The sequence below is a fragment of the Eulemur rufifrons genome, chromosome 19 (genome assembly GCF_041146395.1).
Source record: "Eulemur rufifrons isolate Redbay chromosome 19, OSU_ERuf_1, whole genome shotgun sequence".
Taxonomy (NCBI): domain Eukaryota; kingdom Metazoa; phylum Chordata; class Mammalia; order Primates; family Lemuridae; genus Eulemur; species Eulemur rufifrons.
Window position 1 is genome coordinate 55,514,873 of NC_091001.1, and position 21,354 is coordinate 55,536,226.

General features: G+C 35.3%; 1 non-coding gene across 1 annotated transcript; it reads left to right on the forward strand.

Annotated features, from left to right (window-relative positions):
• The first annotated feature begins 16,044 nt into the window (after positions 1–16,044).
• LOC138400403 (U6 spliceosomal RNA) lies at positions 16,045–16,146 on the forward strand. Its single transcript, XR_011236296.1, has one exon. It is a non-coding gene; the product is annotated as a U6 spliceosomal RNA (small nuclear RNA).
• Positions 16,147–21,354: the final 5,208 nt, after the last annotated feature.

Here is a 21,354-nt window from a genome sequence, read left to right on the forward strand (position 1 = left end):
GATATATAATTTCCAGAGATTTTAGTTTTCCTTAGCAGGAGAAATAGCAAAAAAGTATGTTCACTACATTTGTGTCTATATTTTTATTTGTTAATTGTGGCAATTCTATAGTGAAAAACCAATCAACGCTGTCCATCCTAGACCTCATCTCCTAAGTAAGAAGCAACTATGGGCATATCTAACTAAACTTTCTAGAAGAATACAGGGAAATAAACAAAAGAGTCATTTTGTTAATACCAAAAAGTCATTGTAGTATTTTTGTCCAAATATATATCCTCACTCTCTTTCCAGGCCTACCTTTAGGGGTGATGGTTGAGATAGAGAAACACTGAAAGTTTTACTTGGAACAAAATCAATGGAAGTATCCGCAATATTGGTCAATCGGTGATATAACTGTCCCCATTGAGGGAGAAAATCAGCAAAATATATTTTAAAAGTTCTGTTAAATATTTGTGCTTCCACTTTCAACTTCTCTGAAAACCTAAGAAAAAGGATATGAATCCTCAGATTTTTCAAGGCTTTTTATGAACAAATTTTTCGTCCCAAATCCTCTGAAATCTACTAAGATAGATTATTAAGTTTACTCAAAAACATATGCTCTCTGTAGAGTCCCTCCCGTCAGAATTATGACAGAATTTTGCTGTCCAATCGAGTTCTGCAGAGGTATGCAAAGTGCATCAGTGAAGGGTATGTCTTGATAATAAAGTGCCAAAACTGTACCAGTCCTCAAATTTACCTGCACCCTATAAAACTTTAATATGTCACTTCCCCATCAACAAGTCCACTCAGTTCCCACCTGTAAATTCAATCTAAAAGGAAATTAATTGTCTTCCGTTTTCCCCAGAGATAAACCTAGAAACAAAATATTGACAAAGCATCCTATCTCCCTCATTGTTTCCTAATTAGATTTAGTTCCACTTAGAGGGATCTCACTAGGATCACAGAAGGGATGTGAAATGCTCTCCAGGGCTGCTCTTTTCAGCAACTATTGTGTATCGTTAAAAAGCACTCCAGTTTTCTAAAGTTTCTGAGTAATAATAAGAGACATTCCAAACATCCAGCTCTTAAACACCATTTGCATAACCAAATTCATGCTTCCAAAATCAAATCCTATAGAAACTAGAAATAAACTAATATTACCAGATTAGAGTAGAGACTAGTGTTATTGGGATAAAATAGTAGACAGAGGAAAATAGGAAAAGAAAAAAAAAAAGTGTTTGTTTTTAGTCTGACCAACAGTAAACTAATCCATGCTGGTTTGACCAAAGTTCAGTACCTGTGAATGTAACACTCAATTGGGAGAAATCTATGAAAAAATAAATTTGACACTATGCTTCCAAAATTCTGTGGGGAAAAATAGACCAATTAACCTGTCTATTCTCTCTAAGAGAATATGCCAAACACACTTTTTTTTTTTAATTTTGAAATTAAAATGGCTTTATTGTCCATCCCCTAAATTTTTATCATCACTTCATTCCTTTCATTGTCTGTACCAAAAATTTAAAACCTCCATTTCCTTTTAAACTTCCAATTGACCCCTGTGCTTCTTGTATCTCAATGGTGAATAATGATTCTTGGCTGGAGAGACAACATCCCACCTCTGTGCATATGGGGATCCTCATACTAATTACAGGCAATTCTCCAAGCAAATGTCATGATATTAAACGTCCCCCAATCCCTGTTTTCTGTTTTTGTCTTGGTGTTTTTCCACCCCTAGAAATATTCCAAGGCTTTCTGAGCTCTGTGCTGTCAGGTTTCTCCCTTGGTGGTTTCTATTTCTGCTTTCTACTCTGGAATTCCTTCTGTTAGGAGATCCTGATTGTCTCCTTATTCCCCTAGATGTTCCTGTCAGAAAATCCTTGCCAAAAGATAGCCAGTGGGACCTGCTAGTACCACTAGAGGTTGCATCCTTGAGGAGCTATTAAGAAACACCGCATTATGTGCTATGAGATCTTTTCCCAAACTCCATCTTTTGCCAGATTTTGAATTCCTGAGGTTATAAAACCTTTCTGCTCCTCATTTTTCTGGGTCTCATTTCCATTTCTCTGTAATGCCCCTCAGTTCTTTTCAAACAAATTCAAATTGATCTCATTTCTTTTCTACCATGTGTAGCTATTCACTTTGTTCAATTTAATTGTATTCCTCTTTTCCTTCCTATTTCTCATAAATCTTTTTTGAATTTCAGCGCCAGAACCCACTTTAGCTCAATCCTAGTCCTCTGAGTTTCAGAGGTCCAAAGCCCAGGGAACTGTTGTGATAACATACCTAATTGGGAAGCCTTTCTTACCTTCTCATTGCACTTTTTTCTCTACTTTTTACCAAGAGCGTTCTCAAATTCCTAAAAGTCTTTGTTATATCTTCCTTAGCCTTGGATTGTCTCATGTCCATGAAGAATTCTTTCGTAAGCAATTCAAGTAGAGAAAACACCTCCTACCTTCTGTTACCACCTCAGCCCTGACACCGCACAGGGAAGGAAATCGTCTTCTTCCTTTTTAGCTTTCTGTTTAGAAATGCACTAAAGTTGAGACAATATTCTTAATTCCAAAAATTCACAACTGTTATAAAGATGCAGTCCCTTGCCAATCTCTCAGTCTTATGTACAATGCAGGGTAAAAAACGAAAGGGAATCATGCCAAGGGCCAAAATACTCAACACATTAGCACTCTCTTTGCACTGACGGCCACCTCCTCAGGCTTCAGAAATGAATGCTTTACCTTGCCTGAGGCACGAACCCAGGGAGAGCTATACTCTCAATATTTGGATTTGGCTTATGAAAATTTGCTGTCCAACCAGCAGTTTGTGGTTCCTATGGAGTATCCCCTGGCCACATAAATAAACTAGATTAATTCAAAAGACAATATAAACCTACAGGCAGTGACCAGCAAGATTTCATCCAAAAGGCTGGAGTTTAGAATAAGAAATATAGTCCTTTGGAAAATGGAAAATAAGAGCAAAGCAAGCCTTAGACTGGAATATAAAGACTTTGCTAATTGATAGGAGATTGATTATAGGGAATAAGATGGGGAATTCTATTTCATACTCTTATACTAAGTGTGACCTCATCAATAGGGCCAAAGTCAAATTTTTACAGCTTGCTTGAAAAGTCAGAGCCCTGCTATCTTAGCGTGGGTTACCCCCCAAATGAGAGGCTAAAACAAAGACATGCATACAATTGCTTTAAGTAAAAATAGTTCTAGGAAACAGAAATGTAGGACATGTGAGAGCAAGAGAAGGAGAAAAAGCCAATATAAAATACACTTTTTATTGCCCAAGGAAGGGCCAAAGGCAATTGGGACATGATTCGCACTGGGCCCTTTTGAAGAATATACCGTGAGCCCCTCAGAATTGCTTTTGCAAGAAAAGACCAGCAAAAGTATTTTCTACCTTGGATCCATCCCTATGGTTTGAAGATTTCTCCCCTACCCTGGCCATCGACTTCAAGACCCCCACATTCAATGTCTGCATGTTTATTTGACAGTAACTCTAATTTCTGTACACTGGAAAGGCCCATGGAGAGAAAAATCAGCCAAGAAGATGTCAGCAGGGGTGAGCAGAGAGTTGAAGCCCACATAGACGTGTCTACTGAGCTCTGGCTGAAATCAGAGCCAGCCTAAAAGAATGTGATCCTGGCACTAGAAGACTCCTATACCTACATAATTAGGAAACATGGCAAAATTAAATATAAAATTCTACAGCATTGGCTTAGGGCTCCTTAAATCCCTGCTGGCAAATATCATTACTATATATAGGGGCATGGAGAGAAGGGTTAATGGCCTACTCGAAGGGGAGAAGAAGGAAGCAGCCTTTGTTAATATATGGTCATGTTCTGGAGCCTACTGAGATGTCTGAAGCTCCACAACTCCCTCATTTTATAGAGAACTTATTTTATACTTCCATTTCTCTATCTGTCACATCATTGTTCTAGAGGGTGTCAGAGAATAAATGGCATTGAGAACCACTAGCTTGGCACATAAAATACATTGAGAGATAAAATTTGTTTTAGAGCTGGATGAAATAGTAATATTCATGTAATTCATTTTATGCAATGTGATAGGTTAACAGATGCAAACAGAGAGAAAGAAAGAGACAGATTAGCTTAAGGTCCCTCAATAATTTGGTACCAGGCTGCCAGGCTGGTGTTTAGGGAACCAAGCTATGCTCCCTATTTCTTCCGGATTAAGAAATCCTAGAATGAAAATATGTATGACTGTGTGTGTGTGCGTGTGTGTGTGTGTATCTCCCAGGCCTCCGACTGGCTCTGAAAAAAGTATTTGTTGGAAAACCACTTAATATTTTGCATATTTTGTATTTGTGTAGTGGAAATGGCACAAGCTTTTGGAACCAACATATCTAAATTTAAATCTTTACTCTAACATTCCTAAATTATGTAACCTCCTAAGATTTATTGTTTAAACTCTTAAATTCTTATTTTACTCAGCTATAAAAATGGATAATTAGACTATCATTTCTACCCCCTTTGCCATTGTTGCAAAGTCAAATCCTATAACACATGTAGAAGTGTTTTGTAAACTATGCCATAAAAATGATGATATTGAGGGGTATTTTTGTGTGTTATCTCACGGGGGACATGGGCAGTGATTCATGTTTGCCATGTGTAAGTTTTAGGCATATGCCATATGGTTGTACCTCAAATTAAATTTCATTTAATAACACATAGTTAATGTTAGACATTTTTTGACAAGCAGACCGCAGTGGAAGGGAGAGCCAACAAGACAATTGTCTGGATAGCCTTTCTATAAGACATGTCAAAATGTGTCCAAGGAACCAAAATATAATCAGAAATGTGATCAGTAGGAAAACACAAAATCCAAAACAAACACCTTTGTGGATGAACAGTATACAAGTTCAGAAGGAACACTGATAAGAATTTAGGAGAGGGATACCCAGCAATCTAATGTCATCTTGTATGTTTTATTTTAATGCTTCTTTTTGAAACAACATTATAGTCTTTCAGAGTTTCAAATCATCCCCTCCCATTTTCAATAATAATGATAATATGTTGTTAAAATTGTCAGAGCCTGGCCATGGGGGCTGTTCCCTAGCTGATGCTTTGTTGTTTTAGTACTGCCCCAAACATCTTGCAATTATTCCTGCTACTGACAACACTAGGATATTCCAGGTCCATTCTAATGTTCCCTATGCAGGGACATGAAGTTGGCTACTGTCCATGGAAAGACATATGTCAGAAACCAGGACCCAGGGCCAAGGGAACCCACCAGAGCTACTGGTGAGCAGATGTGATACTGCTGCTGTTAGGTTGCTTTAGGGACAGAACTAGAAATAAATACTTCTTTTTTAGGAGTATAGTTTTACTTTCTACATTTCTATAATTTTTAATCTTTCTAATTCAAGTTATTGTATGTTAACTTTCTTATAATAGGAGCTTTGGGTAACCACTAAGATGTTCCACTATTCTGACAAATAAGACAAGAAGTAAATATTAATTTTTGCCTATCAAGCATGCAAAATCCATTTTCAGTTATGGATTACTCTGTGATCTTCACAACTAAAAATTGAATTCTCCTTCTGTGATGTGACTATGATTTCTCTTCAATTATAATAAAAATTATTTCACTGTACTAACATAATTTTGTGAGTGATAATGATATAAGGGAGTCGGAAAGTATGCAGTTTTTGCCTTAGAAAGATAATTTGAAGGCATATGCAACTTAAAACCAGCTAAGATAGGAAATGAGATATAAATGAGGGAGCTAATTGCCAACATCCTAATTAAAAACCAACTTTGTTTGCAATTTTAATATATTTCTTTGACTTCAAAAATGAAATAAATTCCAAAAAGGGAGAGCAGCTGAAAGAAGGAGCACCCACATATATTTCAGAAAATTCCTTGTTTTGAACAATTAAGAACGAATGCAAAAAAGATTTCAGAGTTAATGAGAATTGTTTAAATGCTATTTAATTTGGAGGCAGCTCCTTACAGAGACTTTCTTTAATTTTTCTTTGCTTATCTTTTATTACTAGGAAGATTTGCATGAAAATAGAATCTTTGCTGCTTGAGGCTTTTGTTTTATTATAATGACCTGATAAAAATAAAAGTTATAATAGGTACAACATTATCTGATCCACCACATAAAGCAATGCTATTTAAAAATAGTACAATAGGAGATGAAATTATCTTTTTTACTTGAAGCAAGTCACCTTGTTTTACCTTGCCTGGCAACCTCATCTGATAAATCCCTATTGTGTGCAACACACTGTTTTGTTTGTTTGGGATAACACTTCATCTGTTTCCCCAGCAGTGGGATACCTGCAGCTCCTTATTTCAATTAAATTATTTACACTCAGATTTTGCAGTGGGAAGGAAAGAATTAGTGATAAATAAATAAAAGTATGATTTATTTTAGATTAGAATGACAGAAACCCGTATACAAATAAAACTACTTATATTTGTCTTATATTTCATTATCTCTTCTAAGGCACAAGTTTGAAATACAAATGTCCTGTTTGCATTTTTTTAATCTCAACATATTTCTGATTTTATTATTTCTTTTCTGAATTTGGTTGAAACATGCTGGATGCAGGAGTGGATCTAGGTAGTGTATGACCTGAAGCTTATTAAATATTTATCTTTGTGTGTGTGAAGGGGGCATCTGTTTTAAGAAAAAAAATTACAAGTATATGAATATAGTATTAGGTGCCTAAAAGATTATTTATTTGGAAGGAAGAAAAAAGAAAAAAATCTATAAATATATGACAAATACCACCAAATTCACCAAATCCAGAAAAAAGTAAGATAATTTTACCTCTATAATATTTTTCCTACAGTTTTGGCTGCTTACTCTATAATCATCTGTTCATGTGACACTCCTTTAAGAAATGAGTAAATAAAATTTCTTCATCCATTGCCTTAATTTCCTATCTGGAGACTTTTTAAATTTTAATCTATGATTTTTATCCTAAATTATTGTTCATTTTTTACATGAAGTGTGTGTTAGGTAGGAAAAGTCAGAGTGGAAAAACATAGTAGTCTTAGTCAATTACAGTTTAAATATCTTATTTTGGAACGACCATCTGAACAGATTTTAGGGTCCCCAGCAAGGACCCCAGAAGCGGCCCATGTAAGTGAGGAACCTTTAGGCTTAAGCTTCAATAGTTTCAGTGTAAATCTTTTTTTGTTTGTTTTTGTCTCTGAGAGATTCGAAGAGTATAGATGTCATAAAGGTGAAGCAATATTTTGGTTCACACTTGGGTGTGGTAAGTTGCCTTAAATGCAGCTTTAGCTGTCAACAGGCAGACACACACACAAAAAGATTAAAATACCAGGATTATCAGGCTATCTAGTGTTACAAGACTTCTGACCATTGGAGTACTGGACAGTAGTCATTGATTGAACTTCCACTGTAACTCTATAAACTGAGCAGAAAAATATTCCTATCCCCTTTCCCCTATTCTCTGTGTGTATATGTGTGTGCATGTGTGCACACACATGTACACACACATGCGTGCATGCTCTTGACTGAGCCCATGCTGATTCTGACAAGATGGTGTACTAGGGGAATCAAATATGATAGATTTTTCAGATAGAGGATAAAATCCTAATAGCAGCACATGCTGACAAGTATATTTTATGTATTCTTAATACATTAGTTCACGGTTCCAGACAACAGCTAGACAGTAAGGAAAGGGGTCAATTGCACCTCAGCCAAATTTTTTTTTTTTTTTTTTTTTTTTTTAAGTAGTTACAAAACCAATTTTATTGAACAGTGTTTCGGTATTGTCTCATTGGCTGATATTGAAAGACATCACAGAAATATTCAAAATTCATAATTCATCATTGTATCTACTGTAGGTGCATTGTTAAACACATTATTTACTACATAAAGGAGAGCCATGAAGAAATCATTCTCAGATTTCTCTGACAAAATTATGATTCCTCCATTATAACACTTTTTTTTTTTTATTTCATCTTGTTATGGGGGATACAGGAGCAACGTATGTAACCTGAAATTTGTTTTGAAAATATACTAGAAACCTGAAATTGAAGTTGAAGCTATGTACATTGACCTGCCTTCAGTTGTAGATAGGAACAAGAGGTTCTTCTTCTGAACAAATAGGAAAAAAGTGAACTTGAAGACAATCACACTGTGTTTAGCAAATTTTAGTATCAATAAGATCTCACCTTATTCTAGAATTAGCTAAAAGAATGAAAGCAATATGATACCCATGAAAAAAGGCTTCAAGGTAAAAGAAGAGCAAAATATTGTAAAGAATCAGAAGAAAAGTATATCACTGAAAATAATGTAGAATCTAGAAGAAAATGTCAGGAAGTTGTATGAAATCCCAAATGCTCTGTGAAAAGACATGGCTTCAATGAAAAAAAACAAAAAATAGCAGAACTTCAAATAGAATAACAGATTGACATGAAAAAGAAACAAACTAAAATTGTTTAAAATGTCTGATATAAAAAGAAAAATGACGGTGATACGAAAGCACTAAATTTTAAAATCCAATGATAATCTAGATGAGACTCAAAAATAGAACATGTGGTATGAATAATTGAACATGGATGGTTTTATATGAGAAAAAAAACCTCTTAAAAGAACAAAAGACTTAAATAATGAAGAAAATGACAATATACAGCGTAAAAATCAGAGTCAAAATACAAATTATTAGTGTTTTTAAAGGAGGACAAACCTATCAAACAAAAGCAAAATAGAACATACAATAGAAAACTTGTGGGGGTTTTTTTTGCAGAACCTACATATCCACATAAGAAAGAAATCACTATATTTCAGAAAAAATATGAATAAAAATGGGTACCCTGGCATAAGTTTGTAAAATCTTCTAACTGCAAGTATAAGAAAAAATAAAATTACTCTACAAATATCTAAGTTAAAAAAATGAATTGATTATCAAGAACAAAAATTAAGTTGGCCCTTTGGTATTCTTCTTAACCTCAAATATCAGACATAATTAAAGGAATATGCCATAACATTCTAAAATAATATCATTTTAATCCAGTATCACCATACACAGTAAAGATATCTTTTATTTATGGAGCTATTGGGGAGAGGGCTAGGGGAAAAGAGAAAGAAAAAAAAAAAGAGCTATGCTTATATATTCAAAAGTTAATGAAGTATAGCACCTATGTAGCATTGCTAAAAAATAAATACTTGAGCATAAAAATCAGTTAAAGATAATTCTAAATACTAGTTGCAAGTGGTACAAAGCAATCAATAAAGTGCTAATATAATTAATTACATATTTTGTTTGAAGCACCATTATAAATAATTGTTCTTATTTTTTTGTTGTTGTTGTTTTTTTGTTTGTTTGTTTGTTTTTGAGACAGAGTCTCGCTCTGTTGCCCGGGCTAAAGTGCCATGGTGTCAGCCTAGCTCACAGCAACCTCCAACTCCTGGGCTCAAGTGGTCCTCCTGCCTCAGCCTCCTGAGTAGCCGGGACTACAGGCATGTGCCACCATGCCCAGCTAATTTTTTCTATATATTTTTAGTTGTCCAGCTAGTTTCTATTTTTAGTAGAGACGAGTCTCGCTCTTGCTCAGGCTGGTCTCAAACTCCTGAGCTCAAACGATCCACCCATCTCGGAATCCCAGGGTGCTAGGATTACAGGCGTGAGCCACCATGTCCGGACAGAAATAATTGTTCATATAGTAAGTCAAATAATTCAACTCTTGAGAAACAGCTTGCAATTCTTCATGATTTAAATACAACTTTCATAAGATATATCAAACATCCTGTGATGAATTTGCATATTCTTCAAATATCAGTTTAATATCATACTTAATAAAATTTCTGGGAAATTTTTCAAGAATGAATGAAATAAATGAATAGAAAATAATATGATTCATTTAAACAACCATTTGTTACTTTTCAGCATAAACATTTATAAACAGACATGGATATCATATGATCATAGATCATAGGATACAGTTTTTTAGTTGAAATAATCAGGTGAAAAACCCAGCCAGCCAAATTACAAAAGAAAATTTTAATTAAAAAATGTTTCAGAAATTTTTAAGGAAAAAATGTGCTCAAATAATTGATATAGATCCATCGGACACAAGTTGGTCAGAGGGGCTCCCGAAAGCCTCTTCCTGGCTCTTGCTCTGTCCTGGATGAGGAGGGCTGGGCATGTGGGAAGCTTCAAGGGCCAGTAGTGCCTGGGAGGGTCAGTTAAGGTGTCCAGTTTGTTCCATATGTCTGTGGTACTTGTACTCTCTATAAAAAGGCTAGACCATTTAAAATTGGGTCAAACTGGCTGGAGAGGGAGAGGGCGAGAGCAGCTCCTCCTTTAAGCTTGTGAACCTCTTGAGAGGCCTTACTGAAGTTCTGCTCCTAGGATTAGAAATGAGAACCAATGGACAGCAATGGCCGGAGGTCAGGAAAAGATCCCTTGTTAACTCTCTAATTCCAATCACCCCAGCACTGTTGTTTGTACTCAGATTCTTAAAGAAGCTGAATTCAGCCTTGTGGAATAAATCTCCTTCCACTCAGCTGTTCCCTACCCAACAAGATTAGAAGATGGGGCCAGGGTAGGGGTAGCTATTGAGGAGGCAATTCCCATACAGCTGACTTGAGCTATAAGGGCCCTCCTGTCCCTTTTCTTCCCTGAACTTCTTAGCCCAACAAATCTAGTCCAACAGCTAAGTGGCTTCCAGTGTCTTTCTTTCCCATATTCATTCTTGGCTTAAAGAGAAGCTATAAGAGACAGCACAGACAGCAAGTTGGGTTTCAGATTCAGATGCTTAAAACTATGTTTTGAGTCCTGCTTCATCACTTACCAGCTATGTCACTTTGGTAAATTACCTAGCCACTCAGAGCATGTATTTCCTCATCTGAGAAATGGAAGTAACTGTATTTTTAATAACAATTAACAATTAAATGAGTTTGTGATCAGGGTTCTGATGTTTTAATACCCAGAGGAAGGGTCCATTCTTTAAGACAAAATTTTTCTTCTTTTAAGCCAGAGCATAGAGCACCATCTTGCTATTTTAATTGCAGGATGCCAGCAAAGGAGTGGAACAGACCAAAAAGGGATTTATAGTATTGGCTATGGTGATAGATTATGCTTATCCAGAGAAAACGGGGCCTGTAGTGCTCAATGGGTATTCAGAAGACCATATGTAGATGCAGGTTCTGCACCAGCATGCCTGATCAATTTTGTGGAAGACCACCACAAAACTATACAGGCATGAAACTTCCATGTTGAATGAAGAATGGGTGGTGTGGTCACTGAATCAATCATAAAACACTCTATTGTAAATAATAGATAATCAATTGAGGAAATTATTTGGAGGCATAACAAGAACTTACAGATTTGAAGTGAGGCTGAAAGACAAGCTTGGAAAATAGACAGGGACCAGTGAAGCTTCTGAGGGCCAAGAAAGAAGCTCAATATCTATCTTTTAGATACCATTTATTGCTGTCTTGGTTGACAAGAAGGAACTACATACTTAGTGGAGCTTCTCATTGGCCTTGTGATTAGAAAAGTGACAGCCTCCATTGTGGGAGGTGAAGCTCTTCCTCGCATCCAAACTAGACAAAATCGGGAATTATTCAGAATTAGAAATTGTGTGGTAAATGTCTACTAGAGTCACTGTAGGAGGTGAGGAACAACAGCCAGCTGAGAAGCTACCTCAAGACTGCGGTGGGGCATCACCAGTACTCACAGACTACACAAGGACTTGCATATGTCAGTATTTTGCTTTTACTCACTTTCTAGACTATTTTTTAAATAATTTTTTCCTTCCAAAATACAGTAACTGAAGATGTTAAAGAAAACCTCTCTCCTTATTAAAATAGATATTGTCAATGATGTTCATTAGGTTGATAACTCTTACTGAGTGTTATTTACTTTTGAGTGTAGAATGCTGTTGGCTTGCCCCTGATTTTCACCCAGGTTGGTGAGCTAGAGTCAAGCAGAGTGGCCTCTACAAAGGGCCCAGTCAGCTAGCACCAAATCAGTTTCAACCACAAGACTGTGATTTTCCGGGTAGTCCCTGCTCTTTGTGGTACCAGGTTAGAGTTACACAGAAGTAATAACTTTTATTTTATGTAGGTTACAGATGGTAGGCTCTGGGATTCAATTGCTTGGATTTAAATCCCTCTCTACCCCGCTTTTTAAAATATAACTATAGGTGACCTTTTTCTGACTTGATTATTTCATCTCTGAAATAAAAATCATGACAACACCCACCTAAACAGTTGATGTGAGATTTAAGTTGATCTTATGTGAAGACGTTAGAACTGAGCTCAGCACAAAGTGAACACTCAGTTTTAACTATGTTTACTATAAAGCCTTGGTTGCAGCTTTTGCTACCCCAGTTTACTATTTATTTCATTATGTTTTGTGAGTTAACAACAATTAGTAGATGGAGCCAATCAGAGGCTCCATTTTCCTGGAGACATGCAATTGAGCTATAGGATTCAGCTCTCTTTTGGGGACCCTTAGTTAGTTTATCTTTGCAAAACACTGTTGGACTTTTCTGTTGCTTTGCCACTACTAATTATTTCCTCCTGATTTTGATGCAGTTTTTTAAAATTTTCTATATCTATTTAGCTTACTCAAAATTCTCTTTACCCTCCCTCTGTATTTACACCCACAAGAAACATGTGTATGTACAATTCATGGACATAATGTACAATGAAGAGAAGCTACTTAGCACCTTTAAATATTGATGGAGAAATGAATATACAAACTTCTTGGATTACATTTAATAGAGGAAAGAGAAGATTATATATGCTCAAGCATGTTGATGGTGTTCCTGGTTACTGACATAAACAATATGCACTTGATTTGTGCTGTGATTTGTTGAGGCTTGCAATCACTAGATTGTGGCAGTGTGACCAGATTTTGTAAAAGGACCTTGAGTATGAGAGAGCTTAGCCACAAATATGTGCTGCTCAAGGAATGTGATCTTAACCAACATGCATCAAGCTAAGCTGAATAGAAGCATCCCTGGCACATACATCCTGTCTTTGAGAAGGACACATCCAGTGTGTGTGATAGGAGAAGAAGTTTACTCAGCCCAGGTTCTGTTAAGTGACATTCACCAGCATTCTGTAAGACTTGATTTGCACCTCTGAGTTAGGGCTGGACCACTGATCAGGTATACTTTTCAGTAATCTCACCTTCCTATGTAAAGTTCAATTATTATAAATAAGCTAAGTGTCTGAAGATCATTATCAATCAGAAAAATTAGTATAAATGTATTTACTCAAATTCTTTTGAAATATTTCCACTTTTCAATTTGATTAAACTCTTAGACATATAAAGAATTCAGAGAAGATGATGTAAGGCATGCTGTTTGTGTCATTAAGTTAAAAAGGATTCTGTCCTATTTTGCCATTATGTCTTCTGCTGAAAGGTATAAATTGATGACAGACAAAAGAAAATTGTTTTCATCTGAAATAAGTGTGTAAAATTTAGGGTCAGGTCTTTCCTTAAGATTTGAATGCACTGCTGGGAGGCAAAGATTTGAAATTCAATGCCCTTATAATGTGGAAAAACACTGACTATCCCTTGGTTGCTTGGTAAAACTGATATTTGAAAACTATTTAATATCTACACAACTCAATGTCTGCTTTAGACTTATTTGAAAATCTCTCCTACTATGAAGTTCAAGCAGAGACCCTCTAAACCACTTACTTAACAACAGAGCTTTTCTCTGCAGTACTGTTCAAAACAGAGACTTATTTGTAAAGCATGAAAATAATAAAGGGAATCGAAATGCTGATTCACAAATACATACACACACACTCCAAATCCATGTTCACTGCTCTTCTCATTATCCACTTCACCAGGCTAGAACTATTTGGTAATTACACTCCTCCTACAACTCCTTTGATAGCGCTAACTGACAAATAGGAGTGGCTGCTACAATAGAACTCCTCTATGAAATGTTCAATAAAGAAAATGATACTGATATAATAAAAAGAGGGAGGCAAGCTGCTTTTGAAGCATATCTAACCACTCCCTCTTTGAAGCTGATTTAAAAATACATTGACTGTAAAATGTGGCATGCTTTCTTTTGCATTTGCAGTCGTAAGGCGATTGACGGGACAGTTCAATGAAAGTAAAATATTTCAAAAAGAGTAGTGTAAGTGTATTGAAAGTGATGACAATCAGACCTGGTTCAAAATAGCATGTGATCAGCAACCCTTAATGCAATGACTAATTAAAACAGTCCACAAATTCACAAGTGCAGATTTCTTTCTGCTTTGGTTTGCTTGCTTGTTTATCTAAAATTTAACCTAATTACAAACATCCATTCTTAAGGAATGACAGAGGCTTCGTTTCACTAGGTTGGTTCCTAGTTCCCCCTTTTCTCCTACATGTTGTCAAATTCCCAAGGGGCCTTACATAAAACCCACAAATTGAGGGGGCAGGATAAGGCCAAGCTATTTGTGGGGTGGGGGGAGCATCTGACTATTGATATAACTTTCCATGTTGGCACCTGCTGATACAGCTACTGCTCCATGTGCTCTTTTGTTTGGATCCACCCGGGTCAGTCATGGATTTTTCATATTCCAGGACATGATGCTCCTTCAGGAACAGTGACTGTATATTTTATGGCAACGTTAGGAACATAAAAATCATTCTGTTATTCCTGTATTGTGCAATGTGAAAAGAAAGTTGTGATGTTCTCTAAGTCTCTGTCTTCTAGAAATACTTGATGCAACCATTTATTTTCTGAGAACAACTTTTTAGTGGTCAACCTACAGTAGAAGCCCAGATTCCCTGTGTTCCATTCTCAGAAACTTAGGCTTTCCATCTCCACAGGGCTTGACCAAGGAAGCAGCATTTAGGGACCCCTTTGAAAGATCTAAACTCTCCTCACATCTGCAATATTTCCTCTCTCCATAAGCGTGGGAGCCATTTTCTATTTTGAGGGTGGTCAAAAGTGGTCGGTAATGATAACTTTGCTTTCGCTCTTCCCAGATGCAGTCTGCTGTGAATTCCTTCCACTCCACTCTGTGTTTTGGCCTCTAAAATTCAAAAAGCAGGAAGATACTTCTTTCTTTTCTATGATTCTTTATAGTTGTATTCCTTTCCTGAGATGTTGTACATTTCCTGTGTGTTGGGTGCTAGGTTCAGATACAGAGAGAAGAAAAGATAGTTGGAGAGAGATATAGAGAGTTGTAGGTATAACACAGATACAGTAAAGCTGTAAATATAGAAAGATAGATATTCAAATATGTGTGTATGTGTGACTTTTCATTTAAACCTACATCAATCTGTAAATTTGTATTATTATCTTGATTTTATTGGTGAGGAAACTGAGGTTACTTGAAGTGGAACCTCTGTAAAATTGGAGTATGAATGAAGTTAAATTGCTAGACTTCAAAATCCACCTCTATCTGATTCCAAATCCCATGTTTCTAACTTCTAACTGTATAATTCCATAGGCATTTTGGCATAAAGTTGTTGTGTTGTGTGTGCATGTGTATGTGCATATGTGTGTGTATTACAATGATTTATATTAACCTGATTTATCTTTATCTTTAATATTTATCTTTGATTAATCTTTGGGTTATATTAATCTTTGTATGCAATGAATTTAGGATGTCAAGGATTACATCTATCATCTATGTATGCTTGATCTGGCATCTAATGGACTCTAATAAAATTTGAAATAATTCTGTAAATTAACTGGGAGAAAAATATGAACAAGTTTTAGACAGGATCCAATGTGTCTTCCTGGCTGCCTTGGGTGGTGGTGTGAAATATAGATACACACACTGAAATTTTTCATACACTTCCATGACTGTCCCTGAAAATAATTTGTTAGTTTTTAAATATTGCCCTCATTCCATTGACTTAACTTTCTTATTTCAATTGGCAAAATATTTGCTTAATTTTTCAAATAACAAAAGAAAAAGTATTATCAACTATTTATGAATGCTGCTTTTAGATTATAGAGGTGGAGATAGCCACACAGTCTAAATAGCAATGTTTCAGCCTAGATAGTTGAGATGGAAATAAACACTTTTTTTTACCTGTTGATTAAAAAATGTTTATAATTCCTTTTCAAAATAGTGTTTGCTTCAGTAGCATATTTACTAAAATGTGAATGATACAGATAAGTTAGCATGGCCCCTGTGAAAGGATGACATAAAAATTAGTAAAACATTCCAATTAAAAAAAAAAAAACTAGCATTTTTTTTTAACAAAACAGACTACTTAGATTTGCATCTTGTTCTCTTCCTGGAAAACACATAATTATTTTATTAACTTAATAAATGAATGAATTAATTTTGCTAAGTTAACAGATTAATTAATGCTTTTTAAAGAAATAATAGCCAAAAATATATTCTGGAGAATTTTCCACTAAGCTTTAATTTTATTAAAGCAACTTGAATCTTAGCCTGAAGTTATATATCCCCGCTGGGACTTTCTCTTCACATATTCTCCTTGTTCATCCTCAAAGTAAGCTTACCTTTATGCAGCCAGCTATATATGTTCTACAGTGATTGGTTCTTTGAGTAAGAGGATATTTTAATTTAGCAATATAAATTTATGAGAAGACTAAATACAAATGTGATTATTTTGTGTTCAAATAAAGACCCTCGGGACTTTGTGTTTATTTGCTAATAATTTTCCTTACATACAGAAAATGTAACCTGGAATGCACAATTGCTAAGGAAGGATTCTATCCAAATGCCAGAAAGTTAGAGAAATTATTACACTTATCTTTGCTTAGCACACAGTCCTTAGCAAAGCAGAATGGTGTCAGCTAGTCTAGGAAAGGAACCATAGAGAGAAGGAGATTTTAAAATTGGACCGTTTTAAGTCTTCCTGGATGTTTTTCTCATCAGTTTGCTTTAGACCTCTGGGTTACTGCCCCTGCATCAGACACATAGCTTAAGCTCCAATGGTTCTAACAACATCAGAGTGGAAAGTGTGGAATCACCAAAAAAATATGTATAAATTTTGGAGACAAAGAATGTGAAGAAAACAATGATTCAAGGATAGTAAAAATGCACATAAACAAGATTTATGACATAAAAGTAAATAAATATAACTCTCCAGAGGTAGAGTAAGAGCATAATGTTGAAAACAAATTATAGCAGGATATGTATATTTTACAAGGGCTGTCCGGAAAGTATCCAGCAGTGTAATAAGTTCTTGTTATATTAACAATGGCTGGATACTTTCCGGAGAGCCCTCGTAGACTCCCATCTGTTTTAATTACATATAGAAATTAAAACTAAGCTTTAAAATGATTTAAATATTTTTACAAGTCAATCCAAGTATTTAATACTTGAAATATTAGATGCATAAGATTTTTAAATTAATCATGTAAGAATAAGTAAACAAACTCACTACATACTATAAAGTATTATACCAACAAAATCCATAGGTTTTCAATAAGATATGGAAAATTTAAACTGAACTCATTTATTTATCTAAATATAAATAATCGATAAATTCTATTTCATATGCAATTAATAATTTTAGAAATGATACAAAATTCAGAGAAGTACTTTTTTACTATTTCAGTTCAATATAGCAAAAGGATACCAAGTATTAACAGAAGTAACCAAAGAAAGACATGCATAGGGGCAGAAGGGGAGGTGGGGCTTCAAATGTGAAGCTTCCAGCATCCTCAGGGGTGTGTTACCCTCTCAGCATCCATATGTGGCAATACTCAAAGAGTACTGCCAACCAGATAGGTTCACCTGAACTTCATTATCTGGAGTTTGATTAGGATCTCATTACCTAGGCATGATTGACTGAATTATTATCCATGTGGTTGAACTCAATGTCCAGTGTCCTCTCCTCCCTGGAGGTTAGATTGATATCATATGGGTCATGTCACAAACCTCCGATGACATGTTTGGTCTTTCTGGCATGGCCACTTCCACTCCCATAACTACCCATGTGTCTGGCCCCACTCTGAGTTATTTTCTTAGTATAAACTCTAAGATGTTGTCCAAGGGGTCCATCGTGAATAATAAAGGTATTCCTATTACTTAAGAAATTCTAGAGGCTTAGAGTTTACCCTCTGACACCAGGAGCCTGGACAAATGTAGAACTCTTTTTAGATGAGGTCAAATTTCTACTATACAGATGTTCATTATTTTGAAATGGAAATAAAGGAAGTTCTAGGAAGGATGTTTCTGGGAGTATAGGATAAGGGATGACTATGAAGGACTACCTGGTATCCCTGGTCGTAATAAAATGTTTTGAGTTTTATTATATCTTGTTTTGCCTCTTTTTGTTGTTATTTTGGAAAGTTACAGGCTGAATGAATGATGAATGCATTGAAACTAGGGCAAAATACAAACAAAAAAGCTAAGACATTTATTAACTCTGGAGAGAGAAAAAGAAGCTGTGTAAGAACAGCCATGTATTCATGGCACATTTTGTAGCTCAGTTATGCCATCATAATAATGCTTATATGGTCATAATAATATAAACAACAATTACTGATTTAACCTTGTATCATAAATATACTGAAGGAGCAGAGGAGTTTGGTAATGAATATGGAAGGAAGTCAAGGGGATAGGCTGGTCTAAGAGGGCTAGTAGGATGTTATTTATAATATATCGTCTATAACATTGAAAACCAAGCAAGAAATAGTTGAAAGTTATCATATAAAAATATGGAAGTAAATGCCAGAAAGAGTATCGATAAGTATTAAAAGGAGTTGCCTCTGGTGTGTAGATTTTGGAGTGGTGGTTCAGAGTATTATTTCCCTTATGTCTCAGTATAATACTTTTTGGCTTTTCATACTATATACATTTACAACTTTAATTAAAATTTTTAAAAAAGAAAAGTATACATGTAAGTAGAAGGGTCATAAGTACAGACAAATTTTTTAAAAATATACACAGTTCACCCTGGGAAATGGAAGATTAAAATTATCTGTTCTTTATTCTCTTAGAGCTTTTATAGAAGATAATTTCTTAAAACAAACAAAATCTATAGAACAATTCAAAAAAGATACAACAGTACAAAACAGAGATTATAGTAAAAAAGAAACAAAAATAAAAAACAAATTGGCAGAGTTCAAGAAACGAAAGAAAAATCACCACTTTTACAGAGAAGAATACCACTTTAAAACCAACATTAACAACAAAATTAAATTATACAGCCGAAAATGCTGTCTTACACTAAATGGGCAAGATTGAATAATTGAAAAAGAGAGAAAGAGCAAAGACAAAAAAAATGATTTTATTGATGAGTTGATATTAAGTCACAAGGAATAAATTCCAGCTATAAAATATATATTTTGCAAATAAACCTAGCATAGAAATACATTCAAAAATTAGAAAAAATTAAAAGAACATAGTAATAAGAGAATTTAGCAGATACTTAAAATATTTGCCATGGCAAAATGTGAAAAACAAGGATATAGAGTTTTTTTTTTTTTTTTTTCTTTTTGAGACAGAGTCTCACTCTTTTGCCCTGGCTAGAGTGCCATGGCATTGGCCTAGCTCACAGCAACCTCAAACTCCTGGGCTTAAGCAATCCTTCTGCCTCAGCCTCCCAAGCATCTGGGACTACAGGCACATGCCATCATGCCAGGCTAATTTTTTCTATATATTTTTAGTTGTTCTATTTTTAGTAGTTCCATATATTTTTAGATTTAATTTCTTTCTATTTTTTTAGTAGAGATGGGGTCTCACTCTTGCTCAGGTTGGTCTCAAACTCCTGACCTCGAGTGATCCTTCCACCTTGGCCTCCCAGAGTGCTAGGATTACAGGCATGAGCCATCGTGCCTGGCCTAGAGAATTTTAATAATGAAATTAATAGGCCAATTGTGTCTGTGTTATACAAATAGGAAAAATTGTCTTATTTTCATCTGATAATTATGGGACAACAAATTCTACATACATGCATATATATTAGCTGCCTAGGACTGCTGTGCAAAATGGGTGGCTTAAAAGAACAGAACTATATTCTCTCACAGGTCTGAAGGCTAGAAGGCCGAAATCAAGGTGTCAGCGAGGTTAGTTATTTTGGATCTCTCCCCTAGCTTATGGTATTTATCAGCAATCCATTCCTTGGCTTCTTACAACATAACGCCAATATCCTCCTAGGTCTTTGCATGGCATTATCCTCTCTATCTCTATCCCCTTCACTCCAAACTAGGAGTGGTTCCGATGTAATGGTTGATTGGATCAACAAGCACTACACCTAATTTCTCCAGCAAAATTTTGCCCAGCCATACCTTTGCACTTGTCTCCAGAGCATGCTCTCTGGATAAGCTGAGGATTTTCCCAATCATCAAGTCCTGGTTCATTTTGTGCTTAGCAGTTCCTTCCTAACTGTACCCCTTCCTCTCACATGTTACTATAAGCAGCAAGGGGAAACCAGGAAGCATCTTTTGTACTTTGCTTGGAATCTCCTCAGCTAAATACACAAGATGATTGGCTTATAAATCTTCTTTTCATCTGACAGAAGAACATAATTCAGCCAAGTCCTGTGACACTTTATAACAATGATACATAAGGTGTTCCTCATTTTTGTCTGTCACCTCATTTTAACAAAGTCTCTCTTTTCAAATAAAGTCCCGTTCACAGACACCAAGGCATTTTAGTCACCTCCTATATATCCTGTTGGTGAATAACACCCTGAATAGTAAAAGGCAGCCAAACACATAACAGCCCTCACTGAACAGTTAAGATTGGCAGCACTTTGTTGGTGACAGGTGTTCACAGGTGAGAGGAACACTGCATGTCATTCGAGGCCACATGGCGGTTGCACTCTGCTATGTGAAAGACACTGTTTAAGAGAAAGAAAATATCATACAAGCCACAAATTGGAAGAAAATATTTGCAAAACACGTATCTGATAAAAATATATTTAAAACACAAAACTCTTAAAATTCAACAATAATGTACCATTTATTTCAAAATAGCTAGAAGAGAGGATTTTTAATGTTCTCACCACAAAAAAGATAAATGTTTGAAGTGATAAATATGCTAATTACCCTTTTTTGATCATTACATATCATATACATGTATTGAAACATCAAATTGCATTCCATAAATATGTATAATTATAAAGTGTCAATTTTTTTTAAAAATCAAATATTTGAAGAACAATAGGGAACTAAAAAATAACTCAACACAAAACAGGCTAATTAAAAATGAGCAAAACATCTGAACAGACACCTCACCACAGAAGATATACAGATGAAAAATAAACATACAAAAAGATATTCAACATCAGATGCCATTAGAAAATTGCTAATTGAAAGAACAGTGAGATACCATTATACATCTATTAAGTCATCCAACACATTGACAATACCAAATGCTGGCAAAAATGTGCAGCTACAGGAATTTTCTTTCATTGCTTGTGGGATTGCAAAATGACACAGCCACTTTGGAAGACATA